General features: G+C 43.4%; 1 pseudogene; it reads left to right on the top strand.

Annotated features, from left to right (window-relative positions):
• Window positions 1-359: 359 nt before the first annotated feature.
• LOC129867879 (tumor necrosis factor ligand superfamily member 10-like) lies at window positions 360-21,689 on the top strand (annotated as a pseudogene).
• The last annotated feature ends 1,959 nt before the right edge of the window (window positions 21,690-23,648 follow it).

Here is a 23,648-nt window from a genome sequence, read left to right as displayed (position 1 = left end):
GAAACGTCATTGGCCACAGAGCCATTATAGATGTTCCTGGCCAACGTGGTGGGAACATCACAATGTGCGCTGCCATCTCCAATACGCATGGTGTCCTCCACCGTCATGCCAACCTTGGACCATACAACACAGCCCATATTCTCACATTTCTGGACAGACTCCACAACATTCTCATACCACCAGAGCGTATGAATGATGCAGACCATCAAAGAACCCGGTACGTTGTAGTATGGGACAATGTGAGCTTTCATCGTGCAGCCCCAGTCCTAAACTGGTTTGCTGACCACCCATCCATTTCTCGTGCAATACCTCCCACCATACTCACCATTTCTGAACCCCATAGAAGAGTTATTTTCGGCATGGCGGTGGAAGGTATACGACTGGCTGCCCTTTGTGCGCATGCCTCTTGTGCAGGCTATGGAAGAGGCATGTGATGAGATTGATGTGGGTGCGATTCAGGGATGGATAAGGCACTCAAGGTGCTTCTTCCCTCGATGTCTGGCAAGGGAAGATATTGCCTGTGATGTGGACGAGGCGTTGTGGCCAGACCCAGCTGTGATGTGGACGAGGCGTTGTGGCCAGACCCAGCTGTGATGTGGACGAGGCGTTGTGGCCAGACCCAGCTGTGATGTGGACGAGGCGTTGTGGCCAGACCCAGCTGTGATGTGGACGAGGCGTTGTGGCCAGACCCAGCTGTGATGTGGACGAGGCGTTGTGGCCAGACCCAGCTGTGATGTGGACGAGGCGTTGTGGCCAGACCCAGCTGTGATGTGGACGAGGCGTTGTGGCCAGACCCAGCTGTGATGTGGACGAGGCGTTGTGGTCAGACCCAGCTGTGATGTGGACGAGGCGTTGTGGCCAGACCCAGCTGTGATGTGGACGAGGCGTTGTGGCCAGACCCAGCTGTGATGTGGACGAGGCGTTGTGGCCAGACCCAGCTGTGATGTGGACGAGGCGTTGTGGCCAGACCCAGCTGTGATGTGGACGAGGCGTTGTGGCCAGACCCAGCTGTGATGTGGACGAGGCGTTGTGGCCAGACCCAGCTGTGAGACGAGGCGTTGTGGCCAGACCCAGCTGTGATGTGGACGAGGCGTTGTGGCCAGACCCAGCTGTGATGTGGACGAGGCGTTGTGGCCAGACCCAGCTGTGATGTGGACGAGGCGTTGTGGCCAGACCCAGCTGTGAGACGAGGCGTTGTGGCCAGACCCAGCTGTGATGTGGACGAGGCGTTGTGGCCAGACCCAGCTGTGATGTGGACGAGGCGTTGTGGCCAGACCCAGCTGTGATGTGGACGAGGCGTTGTGGCCAGACCCAGCTGTGATGTGGACGAGGCGTTGTGGCCAGACCCAGCTGTGATGTGGACGAGGCGTTGTGGCCAGACCCAGCTGTGATGTGGACGAGGCGTTGTGGCCAGACCCAGCTGTGATGTGGACGAGGCGTTGTGGCCAGACCCAGCTGTGATGTGGACGAGGCGTTGTGGCCAGACCCAGCTGTGATGTGGACGAGGCGTTGTGGCCAGACCCAGCTGTGATGTGGACGAGGCGTTGTGGCCAGACCCAGCTGTGATGTGGACGAGGCGTTGTGGCCAGACCCAGCTGTGATGTGGACGAGGCGTTGTGGCCAGACCCAGCTGTGATGTGGACGAGGCGTTGTGGCCAGACCCAGCTGTGATGTGGACGAGGCGTTGTGGCCAGACCCAGCTGTGATGTGGACGAGGCGTTGTGGCCAGACCCAGCTGTGATGTGGACGAGGCGTTGTGGCCAGACCCAGCTGTGATGTGGACGAGGCGTTGTGGCCAGACCCAGCTGTGATGTGGACGAGGCGTTGTGGTCAGACCCAGCTGTGATGTGGACGAGGCGTTGTGGCCAGACCCAGCTGTGAGACGAGGCGTTGTGGCCAGACCCAGCTGTGATGTGGACGAGGCGTTGTGGCCAGACCCAGCTGTGATGTGGACGAGGCGTTGTGGCCAGACCCAGCTGTGATGTGGACGAGGCGTTGTGGCCAGACCCAGCTGTGATGTGGACGAGGCGTTGTGGCCAGACCCAGCTGTGATGTGGACGAGGCGTTGTGGCCAGACCCAGCTGTGATGTGGACGAGGCGTTGTGGCCAGACCCAGCTGTGATGTGGACGAGGCGTTGTGGCCAGACCCAGCTGTGAGACGAGGCGTTGTGGCCAGACCCAGCTGTGATGTGGACGAGGCGTTGTGGCCAGACCCAGCTGTGATGTGGACGAGGCGTTGTGGCCAGACCCAGCTGTGATGTGGACGAGGCGTTGTGGCCAGACCCAGCTGTGATGTGGACGAGGCGTTGTGGCCAGACCCAGCTGTGATGTGGACGAGGCGTTGTGGCCAGACCCAGCTGTGATGTGGACGAGGCGTTGTGGCCAGACCCAGCTGTGATGTGGACGAGGCGTTGTGGCCAGACCCAGCTGTGATGTGGACGAGGCGTTGTGGCCAGACCCAGCTGTGATGTGGACGAGGCGTTGTGGCCAGACCCAGCTGTGATGTGGACGAGGCGTTGTGGCCAGACCCAGCTGTGATGTGGACGAGGCGTTGTGGCCAGACCCAGCTGTGATGTGGACGAGGCGTTGTGGCCAGACCCAGCTGTGATGTGGACGAGGCGTTGTGGCCAGACCCAGCTGTGATGTGGACGAGGCGTTGTGGTCAGACCCAGCTGTGATGTGGACGAGGCGTTGTGGTCAGACCCAGCTGTGATGTGGACGAGGCGTTGTGGCCAGACCCAGCTGTGATGTGGACGAGGCGTTGTGGCCAGACCCAGCTGTGATGTGGACGAGGCGTTGTGGCCAGACCCAGCTGTGATGTGGACGAGGCGTTGTGGTCAGACCCAGCTGTGATGTGGACGAGGCGTTGTGGCCAGACCCAGCTGTGATGTGGACGAGGCGTTGTGGCCAGACCCAGCTGTGATGTGGACGAGGCGTTGTGGCCAGACCCAGCTGTGATGTGGACGAGGCGTTGTGGCCAGACCCAGCTGTGATGTGGACGAGGCGTTGTGGCCAGACCCAGCTGTGCGGCAAGATGCTGCCTAATTATTTTTCTTGCCTCTTTTTTTCTATATATTTTTTTCTGCATATTTTTTCTGCAATTTTCTTTTTCAGTTTACTGTTTTTTTGTGAGCATATTTTTGTTCAGTCCAATGTAAATATATCTGCTGTGCATATGTTGCACTGACTTGTTTGGTAAAAAATAAAATGTTTCAACAGCATGTATCTGCAAATATTTCTGTGCATTTGAAGAATTTTCTACAATTTGAACTATTTTAGTATTATGGCAAAGCAAACTAAAGATGAGTGCTTTTCATTATGCCCAACAGTGTGTAGTTGGTTAGACAAAAATCTGGTAATATGAATGAAGTGTGTGCCATTTCGTGCAAACGTTTGATAATGCTATATGTAGTTGTAACGTTCGTCGTTGGAATGAGAAGAGGAGGACCAATGCGCAGCGTGGTAAGTATCCATTTTAATAAGAATACTTGAACAAAAACAATAAACTGACAAACGACCGAGACAGTTCCGTATGGTGAAGCACAGACACAGAAAATAACCACCCACCAAACCCACAGGAAAACAGGCTACCTAAATATGGCTCCCAATCAGAGACAACGACTGACACCTGCCTCTGATTGAGAACCATACTAGGCCAAACACATAGACAACCTAGACATACAACATAGAATGCCCACCCACATCACACCCTGACCAAACAAAACATTGAAACATACAAAGCAATCTATGGTCAGGGCGTGACAGTAGTTTTGGTTGCAGTGCTTCTTTTTGCAGGATATATGAGGTATTTTGCAGTTTGGGTGTGTGGTTTTGTGAATTGTGTTAAGTATTTTGATAAAACCAGCCTAGTTTGCAAAATTGTGTTTTAGCAATTGGGAAAAACTGTAATGATCTTCTTTACATGTCACACCTGTCACATGGATGGATTATCTTGCCATTGGAGAAATGCTTACTAACAGGGATGTAAACAAATGTGAGAAATAAGGATTTTGTGTGTATGGAAAATGTCTGTGATCCATTTCAGCTCATGAAACATTATACCAACACTTTGCATTTATATTTTTGTTCAGAGTAGTAGTGTGTGTGTGTGTGTGTGTGTGTGTGTGTGTGTGTGTGTGTGTGTGTGTGTGTGTGTGTGTGTGTGTGTGTGTGTGTGTGTGTGTGTTCCTCTCTTCATACTATTCCCTTTCGATGAGGTTAGGGATGTAATAATCACTGTAGCTGTCCAGTCTGGGAATCTGAAAGTGAAAGAAACAGTTAAGTAATTTCGACAGTTACAGCATCACTATTTTGAGCTCGTTTATGCATAGGCTACAAACAAGAAAATTCTACGTGTGGTCCATTCAATCTCAACCGAATAGTGGCGCTGGCTATATACAAGCTAATGTTAGTGAAACGTAGCTGTACCTGTCTAATATCATTATCATATTCCCTTGGCTCTGGCTTTGTGCACTATAGTAGCTTCTATTTCTATTCAGTATACAAACCAGGATGTGGATCTCAGTCTCAGATTACCGTCAAGGTAAGGAAACATTACGAGAAGGTAATTGAGTGAAGTATCTGTACCTGTCTTTTCAATGACTTGTTCTTGATAAGTCTCCGGATTTGACTCTTTCCCCTCGTCCACCTCGTCTCTGATCTTCATCTCATGAGGGCGTCTCTTGCCCTTTCTGTGTTCAGTCTCACGTCCAACAGGTGCTGCCAGTGGCCGGTGATTTTATTGCAGGAAAACTGAAATCGGTCTTACCTCATTTCTACCAACGTGTCAACTAACTACAGGCAACAAAACTCTAGACCATCTTTACTCCACCCAGAGGGACACATACAAGGCTCTTCCTCACCCTCCATTTGACATATCTGACCATAACTCTATCCTCCGGATTCCTCCTTACAAGAAAAAACTCAAACAGAGAGTACCAGCGACGTGCACAATATGGAAGTGGTCCAATGAAGCGGATGCTAAGCTACAGCACTATTTCGCTAGCCCAGACTGGAATATGTTCCGAGACTCATCCAATGACATTGAGGAGTTTACCACATCAGTACCGGCTTCAATAATAAGTGCATCGTCCCCACAGTGACCGTACATACATTTTCCAACCAGGCGACATCCTCACTGAGCTAAAGGCTAGAGCTGCTGCTTTCAAGGAGCTAACCCGGAAGCTTATAAGACATCCTGCTACTCCCGCCGATGAATCATCAAACAGGCAAAGCGTCAATACAGGACTCAAATCGAATCCTACTACACCGGCTCTGACGCTCGTCGGATGTGGCAGGGCTTGCAAACTAACATGGATTACACAGGGAAACCTGGTTTCTATTCTATTCAGTCCAGTCTAGTCTAGTCCAGTTTAGTCCAGTCCAGTTTCGTCTAGCCCCATTATTGACTGACAGTAAAACAGAAGAAGTCATATTTAATCCCATTTAGTAACAGAGGGGGACATTATAATACATTATTACAGTTAGATAGATTGTTTAAGAAAATAGCCAACCAAATAGGCTACTTGATTAGGCTGCAGATGATCGATCAGGGCAGAGCACAAGGATGTTGTTTATTGTCCTCTTTGGATTTTCAGGTCGGTGGGGAAAAAAAATATATATCTGAAATTAAGACAAGAAATTACATGTCTATCAATTTCCAGCTGATGAGTTAGACTCAGGTGTCACTCTGGCCAATAGGTTGCTGGTAGAGGTGTTTTGCTTCAGTCGAAGCGGCTAAGAAATTGAATACAAATGTTGTGCAACAGCTGGATTGTTGGCTATGTTGCCACGACAACAACATTATGATGCACCAATATGATGGCCCAGAGTGCTGGTCACAGAACTAGATTGAGATTCTACGTCTATGGTTCTGGCACTGTGACATTACCTAGGCCTGTACAACCGTTAATTCACCTATGCTTTGCCAAACGTTTCATAACTTGACTTATAAATGATTTGTGAAGCGCTTATGTAAGCCCTGGGAAGGTGCTTAGAAATGCTGACTCTCGGAGCCCAAAATCAATCTTGCGCCAGCTACTGTTCTACATCATGCTACCGTCTCTGGTAACCAACACCCCAGCCAGCAGCAACATAGTGTTGTTGTAGTAGGCTATGTAATGGGAGGTTCCGACAGTAGGGGGCACTATGTGCATTTCATTCCATTGGCATGGACTGCTGCTTCAGCTGTTATGTAGCCTGGAATGAGCCAAGTTAGTCCATTCCATTGGATAGATAGAACAATGAAAATGTCACGGGATAGAAGACTGCTTGAGACATGATATCTGGAACAAACAGGCCTGAATCCCTGGAATCATAAAACATCAGGAATGTAGAATGTGTGTTCAATTTGGAGTCTGGAGCACAGATGCAAGGTCCGTGAAGGCCTCTGCATATACAAAATCCAGCTGTGATGGAATGGGACAGGCAGTGCCAAGGAAAGCAGTCAGGACACAGCGGGGGACTGAGAATGGAGTGAAAATGCATGCAGTGCGTTCGGAAAGTTTTCAGATCCCTTGACTAGTTCCAAATGTTGTTACGTTTCAGCCTTATTCTAAAATGGATTCAATTGTTTTTATTTACTCATCAATCTACACATGGTATGCATATCCCATAATGACAGAGCAACAGGTTTATTAGACTTTTTTTTTTAGACACATGCAAATGTATTAAAAATAAACAGCAATATTGTATCACATTTACATAAGTATTCAGACCCTTTACTTTGTTGAAGCATCTTTGGCAGCGATTACATCCTTGAGTCTCCTTGGGTATAACGCTACAAGCTTGGTACACCTGTATTTTGGGAGTCTCTCCCATTCTTCTCTGCAGATTCTCTCAAGCTCTGTCAGGTTGGATGGGGAGCATCGCTGCACAGCTATTTTCAGGTCTCTCCAGAGATGTTCGATCGGGTTCAAGTCCAGGCTCTAGCTGCGCCACTCAAGGACATTCAGAGACTTGTCCCGAAGCCTCTCCTGCATTGTCTTTGCTGTGTACTTACGGTCATTGTCCTGTTGGAAGGTGAACCTTCACCCCCAGTCTGAGGCCCTGGCGCTCCGGAGTAGGTTTTCATCAAGGATCACTCTGTATTTGCTCCATTCATCTTTCCCTAGATTCTGACTAGTCTCCCAGTCTCTGTCACTGAAAAACATCTCCACAGCATGATGCTGCCACCACCATGATTCAACGTAGGGATGGTGGCAGGTTTCCTCCAGATGTGACGCTTGGCATTCAGGCCAAAAAATTCAATCTTGGTTTCATCAGACCAGAGAATCTGGTTTCTCATGGTCTGAGAGTCCTTTAGGTGCCTTTAGGCAAACTCCAAGCTGGCTGTCATGTGCTTTTACTGAGGAGTTGCTTCTGTCTGGCCACTCTACCATAAAGGCCTGATTGGTGGAGTACTGCAGAGATGGTTGTCCTTCTGGAAGGTTCTCCCATCTCCACAGAGGAACTCCCTGACTAAGGCTCTTCTCCCCTGTTTGCTCAGTTTGGCCGGGCGGCCAGCTCTAGGAAGAGTCTTGGTGGTTCCAAACTTCTTCCATTTAAGCATGATGGAGGCCACTGTGTTCTTGGAGACCCTCAATGCGGTATAATTTTTTTGGTACCATTCCCCAGATCTGTGCCACGTCACCAATCCTGTCTCGGCGCTCTACGGACAATTCCTTCGACCTCATGGCTTGGTTTTTGCTCTGACTTGCACTGTCAACTGTGGGACCTTATATAGACAGGTGTGTGACTTTCCAAATCATGTCCAATCAATTGAATTTACCACAGCTGGACTCCAATCAAGTTGTCGAACCATCTCAAGGATGATCATTGGAAACAGGATGCACCTGAGCTCAATTTCAAGTCTCATAGCAAACGATCTGAATACTTATGTAAATAAGGTATTTGTGTTTTTTATGTTGAATAAATTTGCTAAGATTTCTAAAAACCTGTTTTCGCTTTGTCATTATGGGGTGTGTAGATTGATGTGGGAAAACAAGAACTTTATCCATTTTAGAATAAGGCTGTAATGTAGCAAAATGTGGGAAAAGGGAAGTGGTCTGACTACTTTCTGAATGCACTGTATTATGTTGTAAAGTCCCCATTCAACACCCAGCACAAGTTGAACGTTTGAGTAGGCCTGTGTGATGTCTAAGTACACAAAGCTGTGATTAAGGTTAAGCCATTTCACCCCCACATGTCAGCTGTGACATACTGTACCTTTTGGGGGCATAAAGGGAACTGGGCGCTGCCAGTTTGGCTTGTGGCCAGACACAATTGAAGCTTCTGTGTCTTCTGTGAACTCTGTGAACTCTGAGACACATCTGTATAATGACGGACGGTGAGCCTTTGAGTTTAACAAGTAAAGCTTAATATCAATAACCTACTGAACATAATGGATATTTTTACACTAATACAAATCAAGGATCAATGAGCCAACCATGTAGGCATACTTATGTATTTGCAAAAAAGCAGATCCAAATATAGTATTAGAGCCGACTAAAATAGTGAGGTGACTGTTCAAGTTTTCTGAACGGAATACTTGTAGTAGGCTATAGGTTACAAAAAGAGCTCAGGGAAAAAAGCGAGCCTCCGCGTGCGAAATCAATTTGGGGGCATTGTTGAATTTTGACAGTTTAGTTCCCGCAGCCCTCGAACTGAAACACTCCCAGTGAGAAAGTATTTACAATGTTATGGATGACGGGGTCGTGGTCACCCTTCTCATCCGCTAATTCTTTTGGGCTTTTATGGCAAGCAACTCAGATCAATTCCGACCTGTCATTGAACAAAGACATACGTCATGGCTGCATCAAACAGCCGACGCGACGTACGGTCCAAGTTATGGGTCACAGTGATCGTTATTGTTGTGGTCGTACTGCGGGTACTGTAGCTTCGATAACTGGACTCCTCGTCTTCTTGAACATGTCGGTTGTTCAGGTAAAGCGCCCCCCCCCCCCCCCCCCCCCATCTTATAGCTGATGTTCACCTTGACGACCAGAAAACCTCTATTCATGCTCTTTTTGATTTTCTTTCTTCCCAGCTCACAGTTGGTTCCCCAAAACTTCTGGAAGTCAGGAAAAGTACAACTTCAAAACACGTTCATAAAAACTTTCATGAAGTATGATGTCTCCTACAGTCTTTTGAGCTGATACATTGGGAGTGAGTGAAGAACAGTTTATTAGTCTACTGATTTATAAATGACATATTATGCAATAAGTAACAGAATATGAACTACAGTGCCTTCAGAAAGTATTCACACCCCTTGACTTTTTCCAACATTTGTTGTGTTACAGCCTGAATTTAAAATGAATTCAATTCAGATTTTGTGTCACTGGCCTACACACAAGACCCTATAATGTCAAAGTGGACTTATGTTTTTAGAACTTTTCTGAAATTAATAAAAAATGAAAAGCAGAAATGTCTTGAGTCGATAAGTAGTCAACTACTTTGTTATGGCAAGACTAAATAAGTTTAGGAGTAAACGTTTGTTTAACAAGTCACATAAGTTGCATGAACTCACTCTATGTACAATAATTGTGTTTAACATGATTTTTGAACGACTACCTCATCTCTGTACCCCACATAAAATTATCTATCTGTAAGTTCCCTTGGTCCAACAGTGAATTTCAAACACAGATTCAAACACAAAGACCAGGGAGGTTTTCCAATGCCTTGCAAATAGGGGCACCTATTGCTAATGGAAGAAAAAAAAACTTTAAAAAATAAAATCAAAATTAAAAGCAGATATTGAATATCGGTGCAAAAAATGAACGTTATGTCCTGAATACAAAGTGTTACATTATTCTTCACCTCTTGATCAGAAATATAATTTGCAGCATACCTCTCTCATTTACTTAACCATTTAGATTGTACCTGTTGATTAAATGTGAATTATGTCTGCATAAAGTATCAGCATACACTGAAAACTTTGTTACTGCATGGAGATGAATGACTGTGATAATCAAAGTGGACTAAGGCAGTCAGGTTTGATCAGTGTCATTGGTCCGATTCTTTTCTCTCTGTAGTCTGGCCTGGGATCCCATGGATTGGCTCCAGTCTCGAGTTTGTTACAATGACTACAAAGCCTGTTAGCCGCACAAGCAAAGACCCTGTGAGTCACAAATATGACCATACGGTCGAAGAAACTAATCACATCCCTCAGAAATACATTCTATTACGTTGATATTGATTACTGGACTGTTAGGTCTTGCACGAAAGGCATTTCACTGTACTTGTGTAGAAGACATTAAAACTTGAAACTTGAAATAAACCACAGACATTGGTCCTAACAATGAAACTGGTAATGGGTAGCAGTGATTGAGTCTTTTATTTATTCTATGAATCACCACTCACCAGGCAAATACTAGTTGAGATGGAAAGATGGATTTGTAGTCCACTGCAACTCAAGACTAAGTAAACCTAGGCCTGTCTAACAATTGTACAAAGTTACGAAAGCTGCCAAGTTTAGAGTCAGCAAGGTTATGTGAGTAGGTGTCGGCAAGGGGGCAGGGAATGGTGTGTTGTTGTTTCGATTGCACCCATGAAGAGCGGCCTAATCATTTGCACGACTGAGCTTGTACTTCATTACTAATCAAAGCAAAAACATGTTTCTGGGAATATTTGCAATTTTTCCATTTATCATGTTGGAAAAAGTGCAACTCCAGCATTGTGACTGACAGCAAACATGTCCATTCTAACAAAGGAAATGGAAGGACTAACAATACAGATAAACAGCAAAAAAAACTGTACCATAGAGGCTCAGAATAAGTTAGAGGAAAAACAAAAAGAAATGGAGGAACTTATTCAACAAAGATCAAGTGTAGTATATTATAATAATAAAGCAAACTGGATGGAATATGGTGAAAAATGCACCAAATAATTTATTAATCTTCAACATAAAAATGCTACCAAAAAATTATTTACTGAAACATGTTACAAATGACGGAGTCACCTATGATTCACTAAATGATATTTTGAAAGAGGAAGCAAAGTACTTTAAGCATATGTTTTCGTTTCAGTCTCTTCCATCTCCTCTGTCCGAAGCAAATTGTATGGGTTTTTTGTTCTATTAATAATGTAAAATTAACAGCCATACAGAAAGACTCATGTGAAGGTGAAATTACAGAGGAGGAACTTATTGATGCAATTAAAGCCTTTAAGTCCGGGAAAACTCTAGGGCTGGATGTCATATCAGTTAAGGTATATCAAACGTTTTTTGATATACTCAGAGGATCGTTATTAGCATGTTTTAACCACTCCTATGTAAACGGTAGATTATCAGACACTCAACAAGAAGGTCGGATTTCATTATTACTGATTCACCAACAGGATACAAGTGGGAAATGTAAAAATCCAATCCATTAAAAAAATTGGAGGCCCCTTACACTTTAGTGTTGTGATGCAAAATGTATAGCGCATAGAATTAAAAAGTTATTGTCAGACATTATTCATTCTTATAAGACAATTTTTTTACATGAACGATACATTGGCGATAATATAAGGCAAGTACTGGAAACAATATGTCACGACTTCCACCGAATTCGGTCCCTCTCCACGACTTCCACCGAATTCGGTCCGATCGGCAGTCAACGTCGAACGTTGCTGATGATTAGGTGACCGTGATGGTATGAGTTCCAGATTGGGAATTTAGACAAGACACCGGGGTTAACAATCCTACTCTTACAATAAGTGCCGTGGGATCTTTAGTGACCACAGAGAGCCAGGACACCTGTTTAATGTCCCATCCGAAGACGGCTGTAATGAACACGAGGGGAGACAGAGAGCTGGTTTCAAGCACAGGGCGCAGCAGGTGTTTATTGCAAAGGACCACAGGAGGAGGCAGGTAGCTGGGTCCAGGGGCAGGCAGAAGGTCATACACAGGGGTCCAAAAGCGCAACAGTACAGGCATGGAAAAGGCTAGTAACATAGTCCATGAGATCAGGCAATAGGTAGATAACAGGAAATACAATAAGCTAATGTACAGGCAGGGAATAGGCAAAAGGCGTCGTTAGTGAGGCAGGCAATACACAGGAGTACATCATGGGACACACAGAGCTCTGAAGACGTGTGTCACAAAACAAACAATACCTCACAGTGATGGGGTGCAATGAACTGAACTAAATAGTGTGTGATAATGACATATAGGTGTCTGAACAGGTGATTATAATTCAGTTGATTGGGATCTAGAAAGTGAGCTGCGTTCAGGGGGATCTAGGTGTTTGAGAGTGTGAGCTGGAAGCAGACGTTACAACGGCACCCTACACAGGACAATGACCCCAATCACTGCCCTGGGACATTGGGATATTTTTTAGACCAGAGGAAAGAGTACCTCCCTTTGGACCTCCAACACCACTTCCAGCAGCATCTGGTCTCCCATATTATATTACGTATTGGAACACTAAATAATACTAATTTTACTTTACCATGTAGTTTACCAATAAAATGGTGTGATGATGATATACTCGGATATACATATCCCGAAAAAAATAAAAATAATAAAAAATTACCAGGAAGGCTCATTGAGATTTGCAATCTCTTTTTGTCATGCCCTGATCTGTTTCACCTGTCCTTGTGATTGTCTCCACACCCCTCCAGGTGTCGCTTACTTTCCCCAGTGTATTTATCCCTGTGTTTCCTGTCTCTCAGTGCCAGTTCGTCTTGTATGTTTCCAAGTCAACCAGCGGTTTTCCCGTTCACCTGCTTTTTGCCTTCTCCTTTTTCTAGTCCTCCCGGTTTTGACCCTTGCCTGTTTCTGGACTTTGTACAAGCCTGCCTGACCATTCTGCCTGCCTTGACCTCGAGCCTGTCTGCCACTCTGTACCTCCTAGACTCTGATCTGGTTTTGACCTTTTTGCCTGTCCACGACCATTCTCTTGCCTACCCCTTTGGATTAATAAACATTGTAAGACTCCAACTATCTGCCTCCTGTGTCTGCATTTCGGTCTCACCTTTTTTTTCAAGAGCATCCTGGCCAAGATAGACAGCACCAAGTCATTACACAATTAGACAGACAACATGAAAAACTTCTAAATGATCTCACTTCAAAACATTTTTATAGAAAGTTAGCAAAAATAGATAAGACCTTGCTACCATAGAAAGGTAAATACCTTTATATTTGTGGAAAAATCACCCTGATTATGTCACGCCCTGACCGCAGAGAGCCTTTTTATTTCTCGATTTTGTTAGGTCAGGGTGTGATTTGGGTGTGCATTCTATGTTCTATATTTCTTTGTTTTTGGCGGAGTGTGGTTCCCAATCAGAGGCTATCTTTGTCTCTGATTGGGAATCATACTTAGGCAGCCTGTTTTGCCACCTTAGTTGTAAGATGTTGTCTTCGTTTAATGCATGTATAGCCTTACGGAGCTTCACATTCATTTTTGTTGTTTATTGTTTTGTTGGCGACGTTTAAAAAAAAAAAAAAATGCACGCTCACCACGCTGCACCTTGGTCCGGTCATTTTCAAGACGACGTGCGTGACAGATTAACTCTTTAGTCATATCCCAGTTTACCTATTTGCTTATGGTCTTGCCTACACCTAGTGAACAATTTTTTTTATTATATGAGAAAAAAATATTACATTTTTATTTGGAACGGCAAGCCAGACAAAATTAAACGGGCCTATTTATATAATGAATGAATTCGGAGGGGAAAAATGATTAAATATTAAAGCATTAGACCTCTCACAAAAGGTTTCAGTCATACAAAAGTCATACTTAAATCCGAACTGGTTCTCTAGCAAATTTGTAAGAATATCTCACCCCATGTTCAAGAAAAGCTTTTCCCCTTTATTCAGATTACAACCTCCCAGCTCTTCAGATTTTGCTGCGAATAGGCAGAATCACTAGATCATTTGTTTTGGTACTGTCCGTGTGTAGCTTGTTTTTGGTCACAGGTCCAGGAATGGCTGAAGAATTGCAATATTTACCTGGAGCTAACTCTGCAGATAACACTACTGGGCTATCTGAAAAGTCATAGTCAATCGATCAATAATAAATAATACTTTTAGCAAAAAAAGTTACTTTCAAATTACAATCTGTCGAAACAATGAGAAAAGAAAGGTTCAGAACTTTTGTGAAACATCACAGCACAGCTGAAAAATATATGGCAAATAGAAATCCAATATGGATGGTGTTAAGGGGCATTAGAAGAAGACAAAAATGTATGTTAGCAATTGAACGACATCCATTGCAGGATAAATCAATGTGAAAGTTTACATAGCTGGCCATAACGGATGTTCAATTTAACTTTATGGCTTGGTTATGTAGGCTTCTTCTAACCAATCGCTTTCTAATACATATAATAATACAATTAAATTGTATCTTCACATTAAAAACAATATCAGAATTCCAATCATTCCAATAAATGTTACACCCCTTGATCTTCAAGAATAGGACTTGGAAATATGGAAGTATAGAATAGCCAAATTGTTTTACCTGAGCATGACCCCAAAACGAAGGACTTATTAGCCAGCCCTACTCTGTTGTTTAGGATTTTGTTGTCATGGAGGACTGATTGGGCTCATTGATTCGAGTTGAGAAATAAATTCTGCGCTCATGGAATAGCATGCTTTGAGCACTACTGAAAGTGCTATTTACATGTGAAAAATGAATGCCACATGCTGCAATTGCTAGAGGCCTATTATTGACCTTTTTGTTGGGGACACTTTGATATCTTGACAATACGCAGCTGTTTAAAGGGCAAATCCACAGTTGAAACAACAACAAAACGGTCGCCCCGCCTCTGTTTTGGTAAAAAGCTGAGGGATAGGCCTGGAGAAATGTAACCACTCTCAGATTAACAGACATATCTATGAATGCAAGGAATGACCCTTCATGATGTCAAATGTATTGTTTTAACCATGTTATGAGGCTATATAGTGTTTGTTTACATTAACAATGTTTACAAACATTGCAGAAACACAAGCTTATATTCAGGGTTCTCATGGAGTGTGACAGTTGGACTAAGATCATGAGGCATTTATGAATTATATTCTTCAAGAATCAATGGATATATATACAGTTGAAGTCGGAAGTTTACATACACTTAGGTTGGAGTCATTAAAACTCGTTTTTCAACCACTCCACAAATGTCTTGTTAACAAACTATAGTTTTGGCAAGTCAGTTAGGACATCTACTTTGTGCATGACACAAGTCATTTGTCCAAAAATTGTTTACAGACAGATTATTTCACTTATAATTCACTGTATCACAATTCCAGTGGGTCAGAAGTTTGCATACACTAAGTTGGCTGTGCCTTTAAACAGCTTGGAAAATTCCAGAAAATGATGTCATGGCTTTAGAAGCTTCTGATATGATAATTGACGTCATTTGAGTCAATTGGAGGTGTAGCTGTGGATGTATTTCAAGGCCTACCTTCAAACTCAGTGCCTCTTTGTTTGACATCATGGGAAAATCAAAAGAAATCAGCCAAGACCTCAGAAAACGCCTGAAGGTACCACGTTCACCTGTACAAACAATAGTACGCAAGTTTAAACACCACGGGACCACGCAGCCGTCATATCGCTCAGGAAGGAGACGCGTTCTGTCTCCTAGAGATTAATGTACTTTGGTGCGAAAAGTGCAAATCAATCCCAGAACAACAGCAAAGGACCCTGTGAAGATGCTGGAGGAAACAGGTACAAAAGTATCTATATCCACAGTAAAAGGAGTCCTATATCGACATAACCTGAAAGGCCGCTCAGCAAGTAAGAAGCCACTGCTCCAAAACTGCCATAAAAAAGCCAGACTACGGTTTGCAACTGCACATGGGGACAAAGATCGTACTTTTGGGAGCCATATCCTCTGGTCTGATGAAACAAAAATAGAACTGTTTGGCTATAATGACCATTGTTATATTTGGAGGGGAAAGGGGGACGCTTGCAAGCCGAAGAACACCATCCCAACCATGAAGCACGGGGGTGGCAGCATCTGGTGTGGCCACCAGCTGCATTAAGTACTGCAGTGCATCTCCTCCTCTTGAACTGCACCTGATTTGCCAGTTCTTGCTGTAAGATGTTACCCCACTCTTCCACCAAGGCACCTGCAAGTTCCCGGACATTTCTGGGAGGGAATGGCCCTAGCCCTCACCCTCCGATCCAACAGGTCCCAGGCGTGCTCAATGGGATTGAGATCCGGGCTCTTCGCTGGCCATGGCAGAACACTGACATTCCTGTCTTGCAGGAAATCACTCACAGAACGAGTAGTATGGCTGGTGGCATTGTCATGCTGGCGGGTCATGTCAGGATGAGCCTGCAGGAAGGGTACCACATGAGTGAGGAGGATGTCTTCCCTGTAACGCACAGCGTTGAGTTTGCCTGCAATGACAACAAGCTCAGTCCGATGATGCTTTGACACACCGCCCCAGACCATGACGGACCCTCCACCTCCAAATCGATCCCGCTCCAGAGTACAGGCCTCGGTGTAAAGCTCCTTCATTCGACGATAAACGCGAATCTAGCCATCCCCCCTGGTGAGACAAAACCGCAACTTGTCAGTGAAGAGCACTTTTTGCCAATCCTGTCTGGTCCAGCAACGATGGGTTTGTGCCCATAGGCGACGTTGTTGCCGGTGATGTCTGGTGAGGACCTGCCTTACAACAGGCCTACAAGTCCTCAGTCCAGCCTCTCTCAGCCTATTGCGGACAGTTTGAGCACTGATGGAGGGATTGTGCATTCCTGGTGTAACTCAGGCAGTTGTTGTTGCCATCCTGTACCTGTCCCGCAGGTGTGATGTTCAAATGTACCGATCCTGTACAGGTGTTGTTACACGTGGTCTGCCACTGCGAAGACGATCAGCTGTCCGTCCTGTCTCCCTGTAGCTCTGCCTTAGGCGTCTCACAGTACGGACATTGCAATTTATTGCCCTGGCCACATTTGCAGTCCTCATGCCTCCTTGCAGAATGCCTAAGGCACGTTCATGCAGATGAGCAGGGACCCTGGGCATCTTTCTTTTAGTGTTTTTCAGAGTCAGTAGAAAGGCCTCTTTAGTGTCCTAAGTTGTCATAACTGTGACCTTAATTGCCTACCATCTGTAAGCTGTTAGTGTCTTAATGACCGTTCCACAGGTGCATGTTCATTAATTGTTTATGGTTCATTGAACAAGCATGGGAAACAGTGTTTAAACCCTTAACAATGAAGATCTGTGAAGTTATTTGGATTTTTACGAATTAACTTTGAAAGACAGTGTCCTGAAAAAGGGGTGTTTCTTTTTTTGCTGAGTTTATATTGTATATTCATTGTTTTTGTCAAAATTGCTCAATCTCAGTCAATTTGGTCGGGAGTCATTGGTGGACAAGCAGAATTAAGTCAGGAATGAGACTGGAGCATTCAGGAACACTCAACAGCTATTACAAAGCCATGCTGGTGTGTATTTGTCATTAAAATGTGTGTAATTGTCCCACTGAAAAACAAAACTCTATCCCAGGGTTTGGTATTCAGAAGACTGAGGCAGGGTTCCCTCTAACATTCTACCTGGGCTTTGCTCCTTTCATAGTTCTAGTTATCCTGGCACTCCAATCCCTGCCGGTTGCAAGCCTACCCATAACATGACAATACTTGAAAATACAGAGGATCAACAACAATGCTTTCACTCTACAGTACAGGCCTGTGTGACCAAGTAAAAAGAATGAAGCCTGTGTTTAAAAAAAATCCACTCTAAGTCCCCCACTCTGTTTGCAACAAGGCTGTTAAGCAATACTGAAAAACAACAAGGCAAATGAATTAACTTTTTGGCCTAAATGAAAAACTACAGGCTGGGGTCACATCCAACTCAACACAACATCATGTTATGGGTAGGATTCTCACCGGCAGGGACTGAGGTGTAAATAGAAATATTGAAGGAGAAAAGCCCAGGTAAAAAGTTAGAGGAAAACCTGCCTCAGTCTAAAAACCTAACCCTAATTTTGGGGAATCTCTTATAAAATGGGTTAAAATTATGTATAGTAACCCTAGGTGTAAAATAGTAAATAATGGCTACATCTCAGAAAGTTTTAAACTATCTAGAGGAGTAAAACAAGGTTGTCCACTATCGGCATATCTATTTATTATTGCCATCGAAATGTTAGCTGTTAAAATTAGATCAAACATTAATATTAAAGGATTAGAAATCCATGGCTTAAAAACTAAGGTGTCATTGTACGCTGATGATTCATGTTTTCTTTTAAAACCACAACTAGAGTCTCTCCAGGGCCTCATAGAGGATCTAGATACCTTTGCTATCCTCTCTGGATTAAAACCAAATTATGATAAATGTACCATATTACGTATTGGATCACTAAAAAATACACATTTTATATTGCCATGTAGTTTACCAATTAAATGGTCTGACGGAGATGTGGACATACTCGGTATAAAAATCCCAAAAGAAAGAAATGATCTCACTCCAATAAATTTTTATAGAAAGTTAGCAAAAATAGATAAGATCTTGCTACCATGGAAAGGAAAATACCTGTCTATTTGTGGAAAAATCACCCTAATTAACTCTTTAGTCATATCACAGTTTACCTATTTGCTTATGGTTTTGCCTACACCTAGTGACCTGTTTTTTAAATTATATGAACAAAAAATATTCAATTTTATTTGGAACGGCAAGCCAGATAAAATTAAAAGGGCCTATTTATATAACGAATATGAATTCGGAGGGCAGAAATTATTAAATATTAAAGCATTAGACCTCTCACTAAAGGCATCGGTCATACAAAAGTTATACTTAAATCCAAACTGGTTCTCTAGTAAACTGGTACGAATGTCTCATCCTATGTTCAAGAAGGGCCTTTTTCCCTTTATTCAGATTACACCTGCTCATTTTCGGTTGTTTGAAAAGGAAATGATCTCCAAAATATCCTTATTCTTTAAACAAGCCTTAGAAAGTTGGTTGCAATTTCAGTTTAATCCACCTGAAAGGACGGAACAAATAGTACAACAAATATTGTGGTTAAATTCAAATATAATAATTGATAAAAAAACTGTATTTATCGAAGAAATGTTTAAAAAAGGTATAATTTTTGTGAATGATATCATAAATAGGACTGGTGGAGTTATGTCACACATGCAGCTAACACAGACATATGGAAAAGTCTGCTCTACCCAAAATTACAACCAATTAATTGCAGCATTACCACAAAAATGGAAGAGGCAAGTAGAAGGGGAAAAAAGTAAGGAACTTGTATGTCGGCCCTGTATTAAAGAACAAAAATGGTTAAAGAAAAGTGTGATAAATAAAAACATATACCAATTTCATTTAAGGACCAAAAAACTAACAGCTGTGCCATACAAATTGCAAAATAGTTGGGAAGAGATTTTCGATGTACCCATTCCATGGCACATGGTTTATGAATTGATACGCAAAACAACGCCGGATTCAAAACTTCGAATTTTTCAATATAAATTACTGTACAAAATTCTTGCAACTAATAGAATGTTATATATATGGGGTATACAATCTTCCCAGCTCTGCAGATTCTGTTGTGAGGAGGCAGAGTCATTAGATCATTTATTTTGGTATTGTCCATATGTAGCTCGTTTTTGGTCACAGGTCCAGGAATGGCTGAAGAATTGCAACATTTGCCTAAAACTAACGCTACAGATAGCAATACTGGGGGATTTGAAAAGCCATAGTCAATCAATCAATAATATAATAATTATTTTGGCAAAGATGTTTATTTTTAATTTACAATCTGTAGAAGCTATGAGAATAGGAAGGTTCAGGTCTTTTGTGAAGCATCACAGCACAGTTGAGAAATGTATGGCAAATAGAAATCCGAAATGGATGATGTTGGAAGATAGATGGGAGGGGTTGGGTGGAGCTGAAGGGTGGGACTAATAACAAGATAAACAATATAGGGCATACGGGATCTGTGAAATGTGTATAGGTGCGGAGCTTTTGTGAAATAGCACAGTTACAAGTGGAAATAAAATTGGATGGACAACAGAAATAGAGGAAGGACTAAGAACAAATAAGAGAGAACTATTGTAAAGTGGACTGTGTCTGTAAGATAGGTATAAGATGTAGAAATTGAAGGTAAAAGCAGAAGTGTTTATAAGTTTACTCCAATTGGGGGATTGGTGGTAGGGTCGCGGGGAATAATAATAAAGGCATATTCTTTAAAAAAGTATGTATGTCTATATAGGTATGTGTATGTATATATGTGTATATGTATGCATACGTATATGGATATATATATTTACCCCAAAAAATATGGGGGAATGGAAATGATGCAGACAATTACATTGGAAGCAACATTCTTTCCGCAATACTAAGCTGATCCACCCCTAAAAAAAAAATAAAATAAAATAAAATAAAAAAAAACTAACCCTGGGATATAGTTTTATTTTTCAGTGGGACAATTACATCATTATGAATGCCCAAAAGACACCAGAAAGCCTTTCCAAAAGGTGTTGAGTGTTCTGAATATTGGTTTGAATATTGCCATGCATCAACGACACCCAATCAAATGTAGGGATCTTAAACGATTTTTACAAAACAATGGGTAAATGTTCCCTTACGAGTTGTGAAAAGTTGTAAGAGTCTTACCAAAAGGATTCCTAGCTGTAATGTCTGCCATGTGACAACATGCAATCAAGACTTATTTTTTTAAATTTTATAATTACTTTGGAAAATGTTCTATAATTTTTCTATAACTGTAACGGGCTTCTTCCATCTCTTCATCCGAAGAGGAGTAGCAAGGATTGGACCAAAGTGCAGCGCGGCTAGTGTTCAACATGTTTAATGAAATAACAAGTGAAACACTACAAACAACATTCAAAATAACAAAATGTGCAGAAACCGAGACAGACCTATCTGGTGCAGACAATCACAGAGACAGGAAACAAACACCCACAAAATCCCAACACAAAACAAGCCTCCTATATATGAGTCTCAATCAGAGACAACGACTACCATCTGTCTCTGATTGAGAACCCACACTAGGCGGACATAGAAACAGACAAACTAGACACACAACATAGAATTCCCACCCAGCTCACGTCCTGACCAACTAAACACATACAAAACAACAGAAAACAGGTCAGGAACGTGACAATAACTTTGAAAATGCGGAATAGGTTGTTGAGATTGGTAGAAAACCCCCGTGAATGTAATCCCTTTTGAGGCAGTGAAAACTGTGCACAGGGTGTGTAGACTTTCACTAGTGACTGTAAGCCTTTTCATAATTTGAGTCAAATGTCAAATGTCTGTATTGACATACATGTAGCTTCCTTTTTCCTCCATAAAGGCCCTACATCCCTGGCCCCTCAGAAAGACTTGAATCAGTCCTACATCCACCCGGTCCGGTCCTGGGGCAACCAGAGCTTCCGCACCCATCTCTACAACTTGACCCTGCCTCACGGATGCCTCCGTATCCCCCAGTCTGGATGCTATTACCTGTATGCCCAGGTGTACTTCCGCTACCCCTCCCTCACCCATGGGGGGGGGGGGGGGGGGGTGACCACCGTGGGGGAACCTCCAGCTACCAGCTGGTCCAGTGTGTTTACAAGAAGACATCATACGCCAGGACCAGTCAGCTGCTGAAGTGGGTGGGCACCAAGTGCTGGGCGACTGACACTGAGTATGTCCTCCACTCTGTCTACCAGGGAGGCCTGTTTGAGCTGCACGCCAGGGATGAGATCTTTGTCTCTGTGTCATCACCTACAGCTGTGCACGCAGAGGACTAATCCAGCTATTTTGGGGCGTTCTGGTTTGACCAATGAGCATGGTGGTTAAAGATGGGGAAAAAGCTATATCACACAAGAGAATACTAAGCATGGACATAGACTGAACAAAAATATAAATGCAACATGTAAAGTGTTGGTCCCATGTTTCATGAGCTGAAATAAAAAATCTTAGAACTGTTCCATGCGCACAAAAATATTATTCATCTCAGATTTCTTGCACAAATTTGTTTACAACCCTGTTATTGAGCACTTCTCCTTTGCCAAGATAATCCATCCACCTGACAGGTGTGGCGTATCAAGAAGCTGATTAAACAGTATGATCATTACACAGGTGCACCTTGTGCTGGGGATAATAAAACTGCACTCTAAATGCAACACAATGTCACAGATGTCTCGAGTTTTGAGGGAGTGTGCAAATGGCAGGCTTACTGCAGGAATGTCCATTAAAGCTGTTGCTAGAGAATTCAATGTTCATTTCTCTACCATAAGCCTTCTCCAACGTTGTTTTAGAGAATTTGGCTGTACGTCCAACCAACCTCACAACCGTAGAACATGTGTATGGTGTCGTGTGGGCGATGCGGTTTGCTGATGTCAACGTTGTGAACTGAGTGCCACATGGTGGCGGTGGGGTTATTGTATTGGCAGGCATACACTACAGACAACGAACACGATTGCATTTTATTGATGGCAATTTGAATGCACAGAGTTACCCTGACGAGATCCTGAGGCCCATTCTCGTGCCATTCATCCCCCGCCATCACCTCATGTTTCAGCATGATAATACACGGTCCCATGTCGAAAGGATCTGTACACAATTCCTGGAAGCTGAACAAGTCCCAGTTCATCCATGGCCTGCATACTCACCAGACATGTCACCCATTGAAAATGTTTGGGATGCTCTTGATCAACGTGTACGACAGCGTGTTCCAGTTCCCGCCAATATCCAGCAACTTTGCACAGCCATTGAAGAGGAGTGGGACAACATTCTACAGGCCACAATAAACAGCCTGATTAACTCTATGCGAAGGAGATGTGCCACGCTGTATGAGGCAAATGGTGGTCACACCAGATACTGAATGGTTTTCTGATCCACACCCCTACCTTTTTTTAAAGGTATCTGTGACCAACAGATGCATATCTGTATTCCCAGTCATGTGAAATCTATAGATCAGGGCCTAATGAATTTATTTCAGTTGACTGATTTCCTTATATGGACTGTAACTCAGTAAAATCTTTGAAATTGTTGCATATTGCATTTATATTTTTGTTTGGTATAGATTACACATTTTACTACAAGTCTGTGGACATAGACTTCAAATCACCATGGTTATGAAATAGCCAGCCACAGACTTGTGCACAGGCCATTTATAAAACTGGCTCACAGGTGGCTTGGCATCAACGACTCTACATTAGAATGGAGTGGTGTGGGCTTGGCATCAACAACTCTACATTAGAATGGAGTGGTGTGGGCTAATTGGCATCAACAACTCTACATTAGAATGGAGTGGTGTGGGCTAATTGGCATCAACGACTCTACATTAGAATGGAGTGGTGTGGGCTAATTGGCATCAACGACTCTACATTAGAATGGAGTGGTGTGGGCTAATTGGCATCAACAACTCTACATTAGAATGGAGTGGTGTGGGCTAATTGGCATCAACGACTCTACATTAGAATGGAGTGGTGTGGGCTAATTGGCATCAACAACTCTACATTAGAATGGAGTGGTGTGGGCTAATTGGCATCAACGACTCTACATTAGAATGGAGTGGTGTGGGCTAATTGGCATCAACAACTCTACATTAGAATGGAGTGGTGTGGGCTTGGCATCAACAACTCTACATTAGAATGGAGTGGTGTGGGCTTGGCATCAACGACTCTACATTAGAATGGAGTGGTGTGGGCTAATTGGCCTCAACAACTCTACATTAGAATGGAGTGGTGTGGGCTAATTGGCATCAACGACTCTACATTAGAATGGAGTGGTGTGGGCTA

Source organism: Salvelinus fontinalis, chromosome 13 (assembly GCF_029448725.1).
Source record: "Salvelinus fontinalis isolate EN_2023a chromosome 13, ASM2944872v1, whole genome shotgun sequence".
NCBI lineage: Eukaryota > Metazoa > Chordata > Actinopteri > Salmoniformes > Salmonidae > Salvelinus > Salvelinus fontinalis.
The sequence above is the reverse complement of the archived record's forward strand: the minus strand, read 5'-3'. Positions and strand labels throughout refer to the sequence as shown.